The sequence below is a fragment of the Cupressus sempervirens genome, chromosome 10, assembly GCF_028749045.1.
Source record: "Cupressus sempervirens isolate cs-2001-9-10 chromosome 10, ASM2874904v1, whole genome shotgun sequence".
NCBI lineage: Eukaryota > Viridiplantae > Streptophyta > Pinopsida > Cupressales > Cupressaceae > Cupressus > Cupressus sempervirens.
The window spans coordinates 861,772,366-861,790,184 of record NC_143127.1 but is presented as its reverse complement, the minus strand read 5'-3'; positions in this window follow the sequence as shown (position 1 = coordinate 861,790,184).

Here is a 17,819-nt window from a genome sequence, read left to right as displayed (position 1 = left end):
TAGGAATGGCCATTGGTCATTGGGTCGCATCAAGTGAAGTAGAAATAGGACATTCTGACCTTCGAGAGGCAATGGAAGAACTATCCTCTTGAAGAATACAACTCTCCTCAGCCATACTTTGACAATGTGGATAAAGTAGAAAGCCTAACAAGAAAGGAATTCCATAATGAAGATGCCATTGAAGATCATTGGATGAATGCCACAAATAACTACGATGTCCACATCAAGGGCTATTCTAGGATGACTTTGTATCTCGCAAAAAAGGCTCTCCATTTGACTATCCCTAATGAGATAAGGCTAGTAGACTCTAAAGAATTACTAGATCCCTTGTTCAATATAGATAAGGTTGATGAAAGAACCATTCTAAATGCAAAGGTTGACAAAAAGGAAGGAGATAACGTCAATCATCAAGAGAGACATGTCATTAGAATGATAAAGGATTGGATCAAGAAACCTTTTCCACTTGATTCAATTCATGATACTCTAATCTTCCATGCACATGCTTACCTACAAAGGGGTAAGGGAAGGAAAGTCACAGTTCCTATCTTTGCACTCCAGTCTCCTACTAGGCCAGAGATAGTTTATCAGCTTGATTGTCTAGTGGGATATTTTTACCCTCCTAAAAGGAAGAGAAATAGGAAGAGAATCTCTCCTCAGAGGATTCAGATAGAATAGGTTATAGAACATGTGTCTTCCCAGTAGTATGAATAGAGCTCACAAGAGACCCAAGGTATTGGAGCCTCTCAAATCTAGGATGAATCTCAGTTGCCCCCTATTATGCCAAGCAACCTAGAAGAGGGAGAGATTCTAGAAGCCTCAATTCCTTTTCTACAAGAAGATCCCCCTTCTTCTTCCATCTCCAAGAAACATAAGAGGATCAAGATTAAGATGAAGAAAGGACAAAGGATCAACAGAAGATTAGTACTTAATCCATCTATTCTTGAAACTATTTTGGAGGAAGAAGAAGATGAGGAAGAAAGAGAATCAGAAGAGGACAAGGAATAGGTACCCCTACAAAGAAGAACTTGGTTAGCAAAAGCTAAAGATTTAGAAACAAGAAAGAGTGCCACCAGTACCCCACCCTCCACCCAAGTAGAACCATCAGAACTCTCTTCTTCAGAAGATGAAGTGCAGCACTGGGTGAATGAGCAAAGGGAAGGAGGTGAGGATGTTTTCTCCATGACAAATTTTGATAGCGTTCCTATGGGTACAAATTTGGTTGGGGATAAGATCAGAGACACCCTTATAGGTGAACTCCAATAGGAAGACTGGACATAGATGCTACCAAATACACAAGGTCCTGATCTTACTCCTCCATCTCCAACATAGATTACGGTGGTAGATAAGGGTTCAATAGCTCTCGCACCTCAAAGTTTAAAAGAGGAACAAGTTTAAGAGGAACAAGTTCAAAAGGAACCATCACCACAAGAGCAACCAAAACCAAGGGCTATTGATGAAGCATCAAAAGTGGGACAGATGGTAGAATATGCACAACACCCTTCCCAAGATGTTGAGGAGCAAGCCATAGGATCTATAGAAAATGAAGTTATAGAAGGAGAGTCCTCACAATAGGAAATGACTCCAAGCAAAAGTGATCAGGGTAAGGAGGTAGTTAAACACACCCCTTCATCATCACGAGCTAAGGTTGTAGAGAAACACATTTTGAGATGGTTTCAAAAGGAGATAATAAGGAGTGGTAAGCCTCAATTTTGTGCTTCAAAGGATGATATTTGTGATATTGCAGAGATCTTGAAAAAACTTGAGTCTCTATTACATGATGTAACATCAATTGCATTTGTCACTACCATACAAAACAAGCATTTGTTTGCACAAGTGGCTCTCCCTCCTAAAGGTACAAATGCAAAAGCTATTAGTCTAGAGGATTATGAAGTGAAGGATGTTATGTTGGGAAAGCCTACATGGGATTCAACCTGATAGATGATGACTATGGGATTCAAAGAGGTTCTTAGGCACATGGAGGAAGATGAAATTGAACTCTAAACACTTCAAAGGCAAGTTGAGATCCTAAAGGGATATCTAGTCAAAGTTATTGGTCCTCTTGATCTTGAGTGCCCTGAGGAGACTCTAAATACAATTCTTAAACAAGGGGAAGGTGTATGGCTTAACCCATTTTTGAAAGCTTGTCAAGAATGGTGAGAAAGTCTTGAGGATATAGGTGTGACCACAATTATAGGATTTGAAGTTATTGCATGCTACACAAGAGAATGTTGATAAGATTGCAGCAATTTTGAGGCAAGACTTTAGTATCATGGATGAGGTATGAGCATGAAGCAAAGATTTGCAAACTCTACAAGCCATAAAAGGGCAAAGGTACTACATTTTGATTGATGTATATACCAGCAAAGAGCTAGACATGATAGATGATTGGATAGAGAATATAGTGGATGGCAATAAAGTAATGGAAACATTGCATGAGAAGATGCATCGGCTTAAGGACCAAGCTTAGGGGTGAATTTTGGAAGAAAAAAAGTTGTACAGTGATGCATGCTTGGACATCTTTGAAGATGAAGAACAAGAGAAGTTGTTTCTAGTTGAGGTAGTAGTGGATAATTTCAAGAAGACTTTAGAGGAAGCATCTAGTGATGAAGATATTAGACAAGCATTCAGGATGGAAGAATCATTGTTGGAATTGGACACCAACTCGAATTGAGGTAGACAACTATAGATAGAAGGTCAAGGACAAGTATAAGGCTTTAGATCTTCTAGACGGTCAAGGAAAACTATAGAGATATTCAAGGGCAAACATCTAAACATAGCTTTGGGATGATGAAGAAGAAAACTAGAATTTCAATATTGACACTTAGTAAAATTTTGAGATTTTCACCCTATCAAGGTCCATAGCTCCACAATTCAAAGGTGCACTGATAGTTGACTGGCAGTTTAAAAAAATAGTTTCCATGCATTGGGAGTGCATTTTGATGGCAAGCTTAACTCCGAGACACACCTAGTGAAGGGCTAGCTTCTATTTTTGGTGCCTCCATGCACTTCCACTTTGACTGATGGCTTCCTCCTACTTTCTCTCTCATGCTTTAATTGTTTTTGACATGTAAAGCACTCATGCATCCAATTAATGAATAAAATATGGATGGAGTCCCTCTAAGCACTAGATTAATTGTTAGTTTGTATATATTTAGTTTTTTTTAATGTTTTAAAATCATTTTATTGCATGAAGATATCTCTCACTCTCAACACAAATGGAGGAGATGATTTCTTATAAATACCCCATTGTAAGATGTAATAAAGGCCACCATTATTATGTAATAAAATTATGCTTTTGGTGCTCGCATTTGGAGTGTAGTCATTCTCGCCTGAATGTGTCATTGTTTTGTGGATTTTATTGATGAGATTGTGATTAAGCCAAAGGTTTATTGCATTCTTTTTGGTTGCGTGATCTTTTAGTTCTGGTGTTTTCTATAGATTTATGAATTTTGCTAACGTATCTAGCTTGAGGAGAGATCACAAATTGTGCTTGCATAACTCTTTGTCTGACATGAGCACACTTTCCATGGCCTTGTGATTTGATGAAGAGTGAAACATCATTCGGTTACTAAAATTTCCCATCGACATTTGCATCAATGGATTTTAGGAAACGCTGCTCCCATTCTCATTGATTTCCTACCAATTTCTTCGAAAGTTTAACTCGCAACATGTTGTTTTCTATAGCTTATGTCCATTTAGGATTTCAATCCCAAGTTATTTCAATTTCATGTTATTTTCTTTGCTAACCCCTTGTTAGAATAGGAACTCATTTTAGTTGGATTGTTAGATTGCATTCATTGAAAACTCAAAAAATACAAAAATATTGTTCTTTTTGTGTGATATTTTTAGATAGAAAATAGATTTACTTCATTCCAAGATCATAATAGAACCAACAAAGGCCTCCTCTTGAAAAATCACATTTATCTTCAACTAAGTAGATTTTGGTACGTTGCAAAGAAAATACTGAACCTTGGAGTTGATCCCAAAAGATTAGCTTTTCAAGAGAGGAATTGCACAATGGATTCCTACCATTGACCTCATGTAAAATGACCACCCAATAGAAGTGATGCTAGAAGGAGGAACACAAACTAAATATACTCCTAAAAACAAAGAAAATTTGACAAAGTTTTAGAATTTTGCACCCTTGCAATAATCTGCGCTTTGTACAAGTTCAGAAAATACTTCTAATTTTTTTAGAAATTCAGCTCCGTAAGTATGTAGGTCTACAGGTCTGTAGCTCTTTAGGTCCACAAGTTCACAAAAATCTATTGTGTGTAAAATTTAGATAGGTGAGAAAGTGTACCTTTGCAGAGGTACGCTTTTTCCAAAATTGATGCAAGCTAGAGGATATTGATCCAAGATCCCCATTCCAATGAGCATTAAGGTCTTCACCAAGTAACCAATAATTTCTTGAGCTTACTCACTTTCGTAAGCCACACAGTGAAAGAGGAATAACCTAGATTCAACCACTACCATTCAACATTTTGTCATCTTCTACTGCACCTCCCATTACTCCACCAGGTGGACCTCCACATACTCCAATAGCTAATCCCCAACAACCATCATTAGGTCCACCAAACCCTCCAATGGCCTTTTTCACAAATGTTGTAGACTCACCAATAAACTTGAGAGGTGCTCTCCATGACCTCCCGAAGAATCCTGAGAAGTTTTGCCCAAGATTCATCTATGGTGAAACACGAACTATCAAAGATCATGTCAAGGTTTTTAAAGAAATTTGTGACTGAAAGAAAGTGGCTAATGAGGATGTGGTTCTTCATTTATTTCCCTACTATTTGGGAGAAATTTCCTTCAATTGGTATGTCAATTTTCCACCTGGATTCATTGGAGATTGGGATACATTCAAAAATTTGTTTTTGGAACAATTCAAAACTTCATCAATCCAGCTGTGATACATAAACAATTCATATCAATCAAAAGGGACCCAGTTGAGATAGTTTCATGCTTCAACCATCACTTTCATATGGCCTACTACAAGTTGGACGTGTCATAAATCATACCGATTGAAGCCGCTATTCATATTTATTTGAATTCTATGGACCCTCTTACTGCAATCTTTCTAAGAAGACTTCCTGTAATGAATACTAACACATTGGACAAAGTCTTTGTAGAAGCAATCATGTTCACAAAGAAAGCTAATCCTAGTGGAGGAGGAATGATGCTTCCAACACAAGCAATCCCTACAATGTCAACATACCCCATGGGAGCACCCACCATGCCTAGCCAGTTCATACCTATGAACCTAGTTCCATTACAATAGGCACTGACTCCACAAACTCAAGCAATAACATATCAAGGGTATGAGCTTCCAAAAACAACTTTCTTTGAATAGAAATTGATGGGTCCCACGGAAGAAAATAACAATCTTCTTTCAGAAGTTGGTAAAATGAAGAAGACTATGTCACAAATGAACAATGAGCTGACATGTCTTAGGTTGTCACAAGGACAAAATAACAACTTCCAAAGAAATAATGTTGGCCCCTACAACAAATTTTTTTGTCAGAATTACAACATGAACTTCAACAATAATAGTAACAACAACAATGCAGGAAATAACAATGGTGGAGGAAACTACTTCAATCCTCCTGATCACAACAATGGCTTCCAAAGTCAAAATTGAGAATGGAACACTTGATCAAATAATGGAAGCATTTATACTAATAACAACAATAAAAATGTTCAATATGTTGATATCAGTCAGTATGATGGTAGCAAAAATGTGCCTAGAGACAATGGTTTGTACTACAATGGTAATCAAGAGGTGAATCAAAACTCACAAGTAAATGACAATCCTCCTCCTATTCAATTCAATGCTATGCCATTGGAATCCTATGATTCTACACAAAATACACAAGTGGAAGAACAAGCAAATGAGGAATTCTCATTCCCATTTAGCCAAGAACCAAACCTTCAACATGATGAGATGTTTGCCCTTCGAAATGACAACTAGAATACATATAATCTCATAAATAGAAAGGATCCCCTAATGAATGGGATTCCTCTAGGTTTGCAACCAACTCCACCTAATCCAAGAGGAAATAAAAATCTTCTACTGGTAAGACCAGTCCAAGGAGGACAACAGTATCCAAATCAAGTGAACATACCAACAATACTAAAGAACTCTGCTTGGTCTACTAAAAAGTACAATGCAGTAGAAGATCTGAAGAAAACTAAAGCCAATATGTCCATGTTTGACATGTTACAGAATTTTCCACTACAAAAAGAAGCTCTTATGAAGACATTAGATAATACAAAGGTTTCCCACAATATGAATCTTGTCCCTCAAAAGATAGTGCCGCAACAAGTAAATGTTGCAGAAGCGATACCCACTATGTTCAAAGATAAAGTTGAGGTACCCCATTTTTGTTAAGCATAAGGATATATGGGAAGAATCTTCACAATTACCTCATTGATTTAGGAGCTTCATGTAATGTAATGCCATTATCAATAGCCCAAAGGGTAGGAGTTAGTCCTCAACCCTCTAATTGAGCGGTGATACGGTTGGATAAAATAGAGGTAAAAGTCATTGGTGTATTGAAAGATGTGCAAATACAGTTAACAATTGACCCTCACATTCAAGATGTTATTGATACACATGTGGTTGAAATCACGAAGACATATGGATTACTTTTGAGAAGAGAATTGACAAAATGTTTGAGAGGATGGTTCTCTACAGACTTCGCTCAATTATGGTTGCCATGGAAAGGGTTGAACAATCAAATCAAGATAGTTGGTGATCCCAAATCGAAAATAATGATCATATATTACAATGCCCCAAATGAGATAGAATTCTTACAATTGGATTTGAGTTCATACAAAGTGATGGTATTGTATATGGTTCCAAATAATACACCTCAACATTAGAATGAAGAACCTAAGGTGTCGGTACACAACAGTGAAAATGTAACATAGTTCAAAGATAGTATGGTGACAAATTTACAATGTTTAGGAGAAGAAGTTGATCCCAACATTCTCCTCCTTTTGGGATTTTGTCGATTACACAAAGTTAGTCACTCTAAATTTGAATGTTCACCATGTCAAGAAGTAGTTGTGAAGGTATTGACCCACATGATGGAAAACAAGGATACAATGACCTCAACAAATGAACTCACAGAAAGTAAAAATTCTATGAACTCATCCCCCCTTGTTGAAAAGATTGAAGAAGAAAGTGAATATCTAAATGTGTCATACAGTGATACCTCGTCAGATGGTGGAGGTTTGTCTCCTCCTCATCTAGGGATGATCAAAGTCAAAAGAAGAAGATGATATGTGAAAGGTAAAGGATGGACTTCAATAGTCATTCATCCTCAACCTAAAGTTGAGGAAATCAAAGAGCTAATAGGAGAAATTCAAGATAAACAAGAAAAACACACAGTTCCTTTATCTACAAGTTATGAAGGGGACTCATCAAGTCCTAGACAAGGAAAGTTACATTGGGTTCCTAAGAAAAAATCATTCAAGGCTCTAGTGAAAGAAAAGTTAAGGACGAATAAGCCTAAAGCAAGAAAACTCAATGAAAATGCAATTTGGACACTCTGTTGCAATGGTTCTAGGTGAAAGATGGGAGCCAATGTAGGTATCAAATTAATCATTCCAAAAGGTAGGTATTTCTATGTTGCATATCAATTACAATTTAGATGTACTAACAATGGTGCAAAATATGAGGCAATAATCCGAGGAATCCTCTTTGCACTGGAGAAAGGAGTCATAGCTCTTAAAATTGAAGGGGATTCCCAATTGGTCATATGACAAGTAAAATCCATATATTCTTGCAATGACAAAAGATTACTTTCTTACAGGAAAATAGTATGGGACATATTGGATTACTTTGAGGCCTTAAACTTCAAGTCCATTCCAAGAAGAAAGAACATGGTAGCAGATGCTCTTTTTATCTCAACTAGTGCATTGAAACCACTAGAGAGAACCAAGTTGAAAATATTTTCAATAGAATTGGTCATTGTTCCACCCATCCCTAATAATATCACAAACTTTCAAGTCTTTCAAGATGATCAACATATACTTGAGTTTATCATGTGTAGTCACCATTTTGAGGACCAAGAAATTGATGATACACTAGATGATAGACCTAAAGATGACAAACTTGAAGATGATGATGAGATTTTGAATTTAAAAACTAACACTATTTTAAAGGGAATGGTTGAACTTGAATGTATCTTTGACCATGATGAATCAACACTAAATAGAAGGGAAACCCAAGAAAAGGGAATCAAAGAATGTGACTAATACAATTTGGGTACTAATGAAGAACCAAGAATGATATAGATAGGAAAAGCATGCACTTCACAAGAAAGGGATGACATGCTCAAATTACTCACCGAGTATAAGGATGCCATTGCCTAGAGCTATGAAGAGTTGAAGACTTATGATCCCAAGATTATCACACATGACATCCCACTGAAGCCTGATGCAAAGCTATTCCAACAAAGACAAAGATTGGTAAATCCTCTCATTGAACCATTGATCATGAAAGAAGTAAAGAAGTTATTGGATGCTAAGATCATATTTCCTATTTTCCCTTCCACATGGGTGGCCAATTTGGTTTTTGTGTGGAAGAAGATAGGAGAGATTCATCTTTGTGTTTACTTTAGCAACTTGAATTTAGCATCCCAAAAAGACAATTATCCTTTACCCTCACTAGATGAGGTTTTGAAAATTATCAATAATTCAAAAATGATGTCATTCTTGGATGGTTACTCAGGATATAATCAAGTGATGGTTGACAAAGAAGATAGGCTAAAGACGACTTTCACAATGAAGTGGGGAACTTTTTCCTAAAGAAGGATGCCCTTTGGACTAATTAATGCAAGAGCTACATTTCAATGTGCAATGGATGAAGCTTTCAAAGGGTCAATTAACAGGTGTATAGTTATCTACATGGATGATGTGAATATATTTTCAAAAGATCAAAGTACCCATATTGCTGATCTAAGGTGGGTATTCAATAGATGTCATAAATATGATATATCTCTCAATCCAAAGAAATGTTCATTTGGTGTTACTAAAGGAAAGCTCTTGGCACATGTTATTTTTGAGGCTAGAATCTCCATTGGTCTGGATAGAGTTGAGTCTATTTTGAAGTTAGCACCTCCACACAGTCGGAAGGAATTAAAGTCTTTCTTCAGAAAGATAAACTTTGTGCAAAAATTCATAAGTGGATTTGAAGAGATAGTTCGTCCCCTTAATGAATTACTCAAGAAAGGGGCTAAGAATAAATGGGTGCCTAAGATAAAGAAGTCATTTAAAGATATAAATGTTGCCATTTCAACAGCCCCAGTTTTGGTGAGTCCAGATTATGAGTTACCTTTCAATATCTATTTCTTTTGCTTCCAAACACTCTTGCATAGGGAGCCTAACACAAAAAAGAGAGAAAGAAGATGATAGACCAATTACTTTTATGAGTTTTCCTTTGAAGAATGTAGAGTTGAAATATTCAAACCTTGATAAATAGTCCTTTGTGTTAATCAAGGTAGTAAAGAAGTTTCATCACTACATACTTAGAAGTAAGGCGTATGCAATTATACCTAATCCATCAGTAAAGAAACTTTTGATGAAAAATGAACTTGGTGAAGGGAGAGGAAAGTGGATGACCATACTTCAAGAATTAGATCTCGAAATTCAATCTATGAGATTAGTCAGATGTCAAGGGTTGTCAAAAATGATAGCTGATAACCAAGAGGGAAATGAAAAGGAATTCAAGTTTGACAATGAGATAGATGAAGATGATCAAAAGAAGATGGTTGTATCACAAGTTGATATTAACCAAGGAGTGGTGATAGATTTGTGGTACCAAGACATTATTTATTATCTCTTACAAGACCAATGCCCTCAAATGGATGAATAGTTCACAATGTAGGGGACTTAAGACGAAATGTGAGTCTTACATGTTACTTGATAACAAGTTGTATAAAAGGAACTACGAAGGGATTTATTTGAAATGCTTATACGTGAAGAAGCTAAGGATGTCTTGGAACATTATCATGACAAGTATGGTATAGGACATGGTTCAGTAAAAGTAATAGCTCACATGATTTTAAGATCGGGTTATTTTTGGCCCTCGATATTCAAGGATACTTTTGAGCATGTGTGTTCTTTCCATATATGTCAAACCAATGCCAACAAAGAGAGGCACCCAACAATGCCACTACAATTGGAGTACAAGGTACGCCCCTTCACAAAGTGGGGACTAGATTTCATAGGTCTAGTCAATCCACCCTCATCAACTAGCCATGCATTCATCCTTACAACTACAAATTATTGTACACAATGGATGGAGGCAGAGACATTCAAGAATTGCACTACTAAGGTGGTGACTAACTTTCTAGAAGAACACATTGTTACCAAATTTGGAATGCCTTTTGCCCTTGTGTGTGATAATGGGTCCACATTTGCATCTTTGTTCTTGAACCAATGGACATTTGAAAAAAAAGTCATTATCAAGTTCTCTTCAAATTACTACCCGCAAGGAAATGGGGTAGTAGAATCTACAAACAAGAACTTGGTCACAGTAATAAAATGATTACTAAAGGAGAATCCTAGGGATTAGCATACACAACTAAAATATGCCCTATGGACATATCGAGTAAGAGTAAAAAATGCCTTGGGGACTTCTCTATATTTTCTTGTTTACAAGCAAGAACTAGTATTCCCACTTAACCTTAGAATTCCCATTTTAAAATCCATGAGTGGGTATGCTAAAGATGCTAAAAAAGTACAAATTAGATTGATGAATCTTTTAGATATGGATGAAAAATGCATAGTTGCATTCAAGCACATGGCTAAACATCAAGCTGTTGTGAAAAGATGGTTCAGCAAGAGGGACATGATCAAATCATTCAGGATTTTCAACCTTGTTCTACTTTGGGATAAGGTGAAAGAAAAGCCGAGTAGGCATACCACATTTCAATGCTTGTGGATGGGGCCTTATCAAATCACAAAAATTTTGGGAGAAAATACTTTTAGGCTCAGTTCCTTACAAGGGGAATTTCTTCCCTTTCCCATAAATGGGTAGTTTTTGAAGCATTGTTTTGACGCGTAAAAGGCAAAAAAAAAAAAAAAAAATACTTAGATTTTATTTTCACATTTAGTTTAGATTTTATTTGTATGAGTGTGTTTTCTTTCATGTTGCATGTTTTCTTTCAGTTGTGTGTTTGCTTTCAAAGTTGTTTTAGTCCTGAGGGTAAGGTGCACTTGAGGTTTTGTCTTAAGATTTCACGAACCACTTCTTGGTTCTCATTTCAAGAAGAGATATTTCTTTGTAAAAAAAATTGGATGATTGTGTGTCTTATACCAACCAAGAAACAGATATTTCTTGTGAAAATAGGGGACTCTTAATTTGGAAATCAGAGGCCTAGACCACCAAGTTCTCAAAACTTTGCAAAGTTAAATATTTGATTATTTTAGGTGTTGTTGATTTGAAGTCAAAGATGGCAAGAGATGATCCAAATTTCAACTAGTTCAAACAGGAGGGGTCTCCTTGAAAGGTTACTAAGATCATTGATTTGGCGTGAGAGTTTTCTCAAAAGTTGTATAAGAGGAATGCAAGGGATGTTCGCAAGAGATCAAATCTAAGAAATGAAACTGATGTTCTAACTACATAGTCTAAGTGTAGTTAGGATATAGGAAAAAGAAAAAAGAAAAAAAAAAGGAGCCAAAATATGGTGTTAAGTCTGAAGGATTCTAAAGATCTAGAAATGGAAAAAGATACATTCTTAAAACAAGGTATCTTGTATTCAAAGTATTGTTCCATCAAAAGTAACATTTTGAACAACATGGAGCGATTATTCAAAAGCCAAAAATTTAAAAGAACATGGCATCCCGCCAAGAATCCTCAAACTGATTCTTTCATCTGGTCAAGTAATTGATTGATAAAAGCCTTCCTGGAGATTCTGAATGAAAGAGCTAGGAGGACTGGAAGATTGTTTTGACTTGTCAGAAAACTTTAATTGATCGCATCCTGACACATCAAAGGGAATGAATAGACAAACACACACATTGAGTTTGAAGGTTTCAAGTTTTGATATTAGTCATCCAAAAGATGCTAGAGATATCCAAAGTCTAGCTGGTGTTTGACACACATTGGAGGAATGTTTGCTAATGAAGAAATGCCTTGGTCATTTTTTTCTTTTTTCAGGGCTTTTTGTTGTGGTGTCCACAACACACACTCCATTCCTTGCAAGGAATGGGGACCCCCTACTTTTTTTGACTCCCGGACTCATAGTTCAAGAGTCAGGAGAAGAAAATTTAGTTAAATGTTTGAATTGTAGAGTTTAAAAAAAACACAAAAAGAAAAACACAAAAATTGAAAAATACCAAAAAAAATAGAAAGGAAAAGTCAAAAAACAAAAAAAATTGGAAAATGGAAAAATTTGAAATGCAAATTTCAAAAAAATAAAAAATAAAAAATCCTCCCCTCATCCCTATGCATGCACATTGAGGCACAGATCACAATTTTTTTTAGTGCATGGAAGGAGGAGAGGTTATAAAACCCTCCCCCCTTATCTCTTTCCTTCATTCTTTCAATTGACTCATTGACAGGAGCAAGGTGAACCAACCCTCCCCCCCTGCATGCAATGCCCCTGTTAGGCATATGCGCACTGCTTCTGTGCAATGCTTTTTCTTTGGAGTGCCCATGTGATGGATCCATAGATAGAACCTGCATAGTTCCCTTTGATGGCATTCACGTGGTGGCACTTGCACACTGCACCCTTTTTTAGCATGCGTGCACTGCACCTATGTAGACATTCAGAGGTGATAGCACAAGGTGTTTGCTGCAGTGTGCTTGTGCGGAGCACTTTGCATGCCCATGCGGAATACATACGTATTGGCACTCATGTGGCGTGTGCGGCATGCCCATTCTTTCAAAGTGTGCCCATGCCCTATGTCAACTTTTTTATTTTTTTTATTATTTGCAAAATTCTTTAAAACAAATATAAAATAATTTTTAAAAATATATCTATATATATATATATATAAATTTCAAAAAAAAAACAAAAAAAAAGTTCCCAAGGGGTACTTTTTTTTCTTTTATATTTTTTTAATTATGCTATCTGGTGACTAATGATATTTTCTTTTCTCATGATGCGTAGGTAACGTGATCAAATGGCATCCACATTGGAAGCAACAACCAAGCCCGTAGTTTTTAGATTCCACACTGTACCCCCAAAGTCAAGGTTACATGATGATATGCTGAGATCAAAAGATAATGACCTCGAACCCAAGGACTTGGGAAAGTTCTTGAAATTTTGCAACAATCTAACACAAAGGTCAACCTTAGAGTCTACATTGATTTGATCTGAATTAGTGAGTGCAGCATCACATCATGTGTCGATGCAATCAATTGAATTGGTCATCACTCTATCTTGGCACTTTGTTCCTAGAAAAAGAGTAGTCAAGAGTAGTCATGACCCTATCTCGACACTTCATTTGGATACTCTATCATTCTCTTGAGTAGAGTCATGGGCTTACCTACAGTGGGTCATCTCACTCCATTCATGGTCAACTTCATTGAGACCATCAGGCATGCAAAGATACTACTAGATTGGGCCACCACACTAAGTGAAAACCTATGTGAGTAGCTGAGAATGATAAATGATAAGAAAAAGTTCTACATGACTTCTTATTTGGTGTACCTACATGGAGCAAGGGTAATGAACTATCTCAGATTGTACAGGAAAGGCAGTATGTAGGATCCCAATGCCTAGCCATACATAGTCTACCCTCAGTTGGTGAAGAAGAAGCTCTTAGCACAAAATAAAGAGTATAGAATCATAAATGATGCTTTCATATTTGCAATCATTTGATTCATTGAGGGGGACTATGGGAAGAGGTTATCTAATGAAGCCAAAGCACAGATTATGGCTCTCAGAGCTTACTTTATTCAATTCAAGACATTCACATATATTCAAGTAGGTGGTGCATCTATCAATCCTAAGAAGCTTCTAAGATATCCAAGTGACAATCTGGTCCTATTAGAGATCTCCTGGTAGATTGAGTCAGCTTATGAGAGGATCAAAAGATAATAGAGACCCTTCTAGGAATTGCCATTGGTTATTGGGACATATGAGGTGAAGCAGAAATAGGACATTCTGACCTTTGAGTGGGAATGGGAGAACTATCCTCTTGAAGAATACAACTCTCCTTGGCCATACTTTTACAATGTGGGTAAAGTAGAAAGCCTGGGAGGAAAGGATTTCCATCATGAAGATGCAATTGAAGATCATTGGATGAATGCCACAAATGACTATGATGTCTACATTAGGGACTATTGTAGGATGACTTTGTATCTAGCAGAAAAGGCTCTCCATTTGACTATCCCTGATGAGATAAGGCTACAAGGCTCTAACAAATTATAGGATCCCTTGTTCAATACAGATAAGGTTGGTGAAAGAACCATTTTGAAAGTTGAAGTTGACAAAGAGGAAAGAGATCACATCAATCATCGAGTGAGACATTTTGTTAGAATGATAAAGGATTGGATCAAGAAACCTTTTCCACTTGATCCAATTCCTAATACTATAATTTTCCATGCACATGCTCACCCAGAAAGGGGTAAGGGAAGGAAAGTCACAATTCCTATCTTTGCGTTCCAGTCTCCTATTAGGCCAAAGGTAGTTTACAAGCTTGATCACCCAATGGGATATTATCACCCTCCTAAAAGGAAGGGAAAGAAGAAGAGAACCTCTCCTTATAGGATTCAGATAGAATAGGTTATAGAACATGTGTCTTCCCAGAAGTATGAACAAAGCTCACAAGAGTCCCAAGATATTGGAACCTCTAAAGTCCAGGATGAACCTTAGTTTCCTCATATTGTGCCAAGCCAACCAGAAGAGGGAGAGATTATAGAAGCCTCCATTCCTCCTATACAAGAAGAGCCCCCTTCTCCTTCCATCTCCAAGAAACATAAGAGGATCAAGATTAAGATGAAGAAAAGGCAAAGGATCAGCAAAAGATTAGTACCTAATCCATCTATTCCTAAAACTATTCTAGAGGAAGAAGAAGATGAGGAAGAAATAGAATGAAATGAGGAGGAACAAATACCCTTACAAAGAAGAACTTAGTTGGCTAAAGATATAGAGTTAGAAAGAAGAAAGAGTGCCACTAGTACCCCACCATCCACCCAAGTAGAACCATTAGAACTCTCTTCTTTGTAAGATGAAGTGTAGCACTGGGTGAATGAGCAAAGGGAAGGAGGTGAGGATGTTTTCTCCATGATGGATTTTTATTTCATGCCCATGGGTACAAAGTTGGTTGGGGATAAGATTAGAGACACCCTTATAGGTGAACTCCAATAGGAAGACTAGACATAGATGCTCCCAGATACACAGGGTCCTAATCTTACTCCTCCATCTCTACCATAGACTATGGTGGTAGATAAGGGTTTAGTAACTCCCCCACCTCCAAGTTCAAAAGAGGAACAAGTTCAAAAGGAACCATCACCACAAGAGCAACCAGAGCCAAGGGCTACTGATGAAGTGTCAAAAGAGGGATAGATGGTATGATATACACAACAACCTTCCCAAGATTTTGAGGAGAAAGTCATAAGATCTACGAAGATTGAATTTACAAAAGGAGAGTCCTCAAAATAGGAGGTGACTCTAAGAAAAAGCGATAAGGGGAAGGATGTAGTTGAATAGACCCCTTTTTCATCAAGAGCCAAGGTTGTAGAGAAAAAAATTCCAAGATGGTTTTGAAAGGAGATAATGAGGAGTGCTAAGCCTTAGTTCCATGCTTCAGAGGATGATATTTATGATATTGTATAGATCTTGAAAAAACTTGAGTCTCTATTACATGATGCAACACCATTCATATTTGTCACTACCATACAAAACTAGGATTTATTTGCACAAGTGGCTCTCCCTCTTGAAGGTATAGATGAAGAAACTATTAGTCTGGAGGATTATGAGGTGAAGGATGTTATGTTGGGAAAGCCTACATGAGATTCAACTCGATAGATGATGACTATGGGAGTCAAAGAGGTTCTCAAGCACATGGAGCAAGATGAAGTTGAACTCTGAATTCTTTGAAGGAAAGTTGAGATCCTAAAGGGATATCTAGCTAAATTTTTTGGTACTCATGATCTTGAGCACCTCGAGGAGACTCTAAATACAATTCTTAAAGAAGGGGAAGGTGTATGGCTTAACCCATTTTTGAAAGCTTGTTAGGAATGGTGAGAAAGTGTTGAGGATAGAGGTGTCACCACAATGATAGGGAATTTGAAGTTATTACATGCTATGCAAGAGAATGTTGATAAGATTGTGGCAATTTTGAGGCAAGACTTTAGTATCATGGATGAGGTATGAGCATGGAGAAAAGATTTGAAAACTCTACAAGCCATAAAAGGGAAAAGGTACCACATTCTAATTGATGTATATACCAGAGAAGAGCTAGACATGATAGATGATTGGATAGAGAAGATAGCAGATGGCAATAAAGTAATGGAAAGATTGCAGGAGAAGATCCATCGGCTCAAGGACCAAGCCTGGAGGAAAATTTTGGAAGTAGAAAAGTTGTACAGTGATGCATGCTTGGACATCTTTGAAGATGAAGAATGAGAGAAGCTATTTCTAGTTGAGGTAGTAGTGGAGAATTTCAAGAATACTTTAGAGGAAGCATCTAGTGATGAGGATATCAGAGAAGCCTTTAGGATAGAAGAAGCACTATTGGAATTGGACACCAAACTCGAAGACTTTATAGAGACTCAAATTGAGGTAGAAAACTATAGATAGAAGGTCAAGGACAAGTATGAGACTTTAGATCTTCTAGAAATAGCTAAAATTACTAAGATGATAGAGAAATTCAAGGGCAAACATTTGAACATAGCTTTGGGATGAACAAGAACAAAACCCAAATGTCAAAATTTCAATTTTGACACTTAGTAAAATTTTGAGATTTTGACCCTGTCGAGGTCTACAGATCTATAGGTCCATAGCACCGTAGATCTATAGCTCTATAGGTTTGAGGTCCATAGCTCTACAATTTAGAGGTTCATCGATAGTTGACTACCAGTTCCAAAAATGGTACTTTCCATGCATTAGGAGTGCATTTTGATGGCAAGTTTAACTTTGAGACATGCCTAGTGATAGGCCAACTTCTATTTTTGGTGCCTCCATGCACTTCCACTTTTGACATGTAAATCACTCATGCATCCAATTACTGAATAAAATAAGGATGGAGTCCCTCTAAGCACTAGATTAATTGTTAGTCTATATATATTTGGTTTTTTAAAATGTTTTAAAAGTATTTTATTGCATGAAGATATCTCTCACTCTCAACACAAATTGAGTAGATGATTTCTTACAAATACTCCATTATAAGATGTAATAAAGGCTGCCATTATTATACAATAAAATTATGCTTTTGGTGCTCACATTTGGAGTGTAGTCATTCTTGCTTGAATGTGTCATTTTTTTGTAGATTTTATTCATGAGATTCTGATTGAGCCAAAGGTATTTCATTGTTTCTAGTTGTGTGATCTTTTAGTTTTTGTCTTTGCTACAGATTTACAAATTTTGCTAATGTATCTAGCTTGAGGAGAGATCACAAATTGTGCTTGCATAACTCTTTGTCTCGCATGAGAACACTTTTCGTGGCCTTGCAATTTGATGAAGAGTGAAACATCATTCAGTTACTAGAATTTCTCATCGACGTTTGCATCAGTGGATTCTAAGAAGCGTTGCTTCCATTTTCATTTGTTTCCTACTAATTTCTTTGAAAGTTTAAATTGCAACATCTTGTTTTATGTAGCTTATGTCTATTTAGAATTTCAATTCCAAGTTATTTCG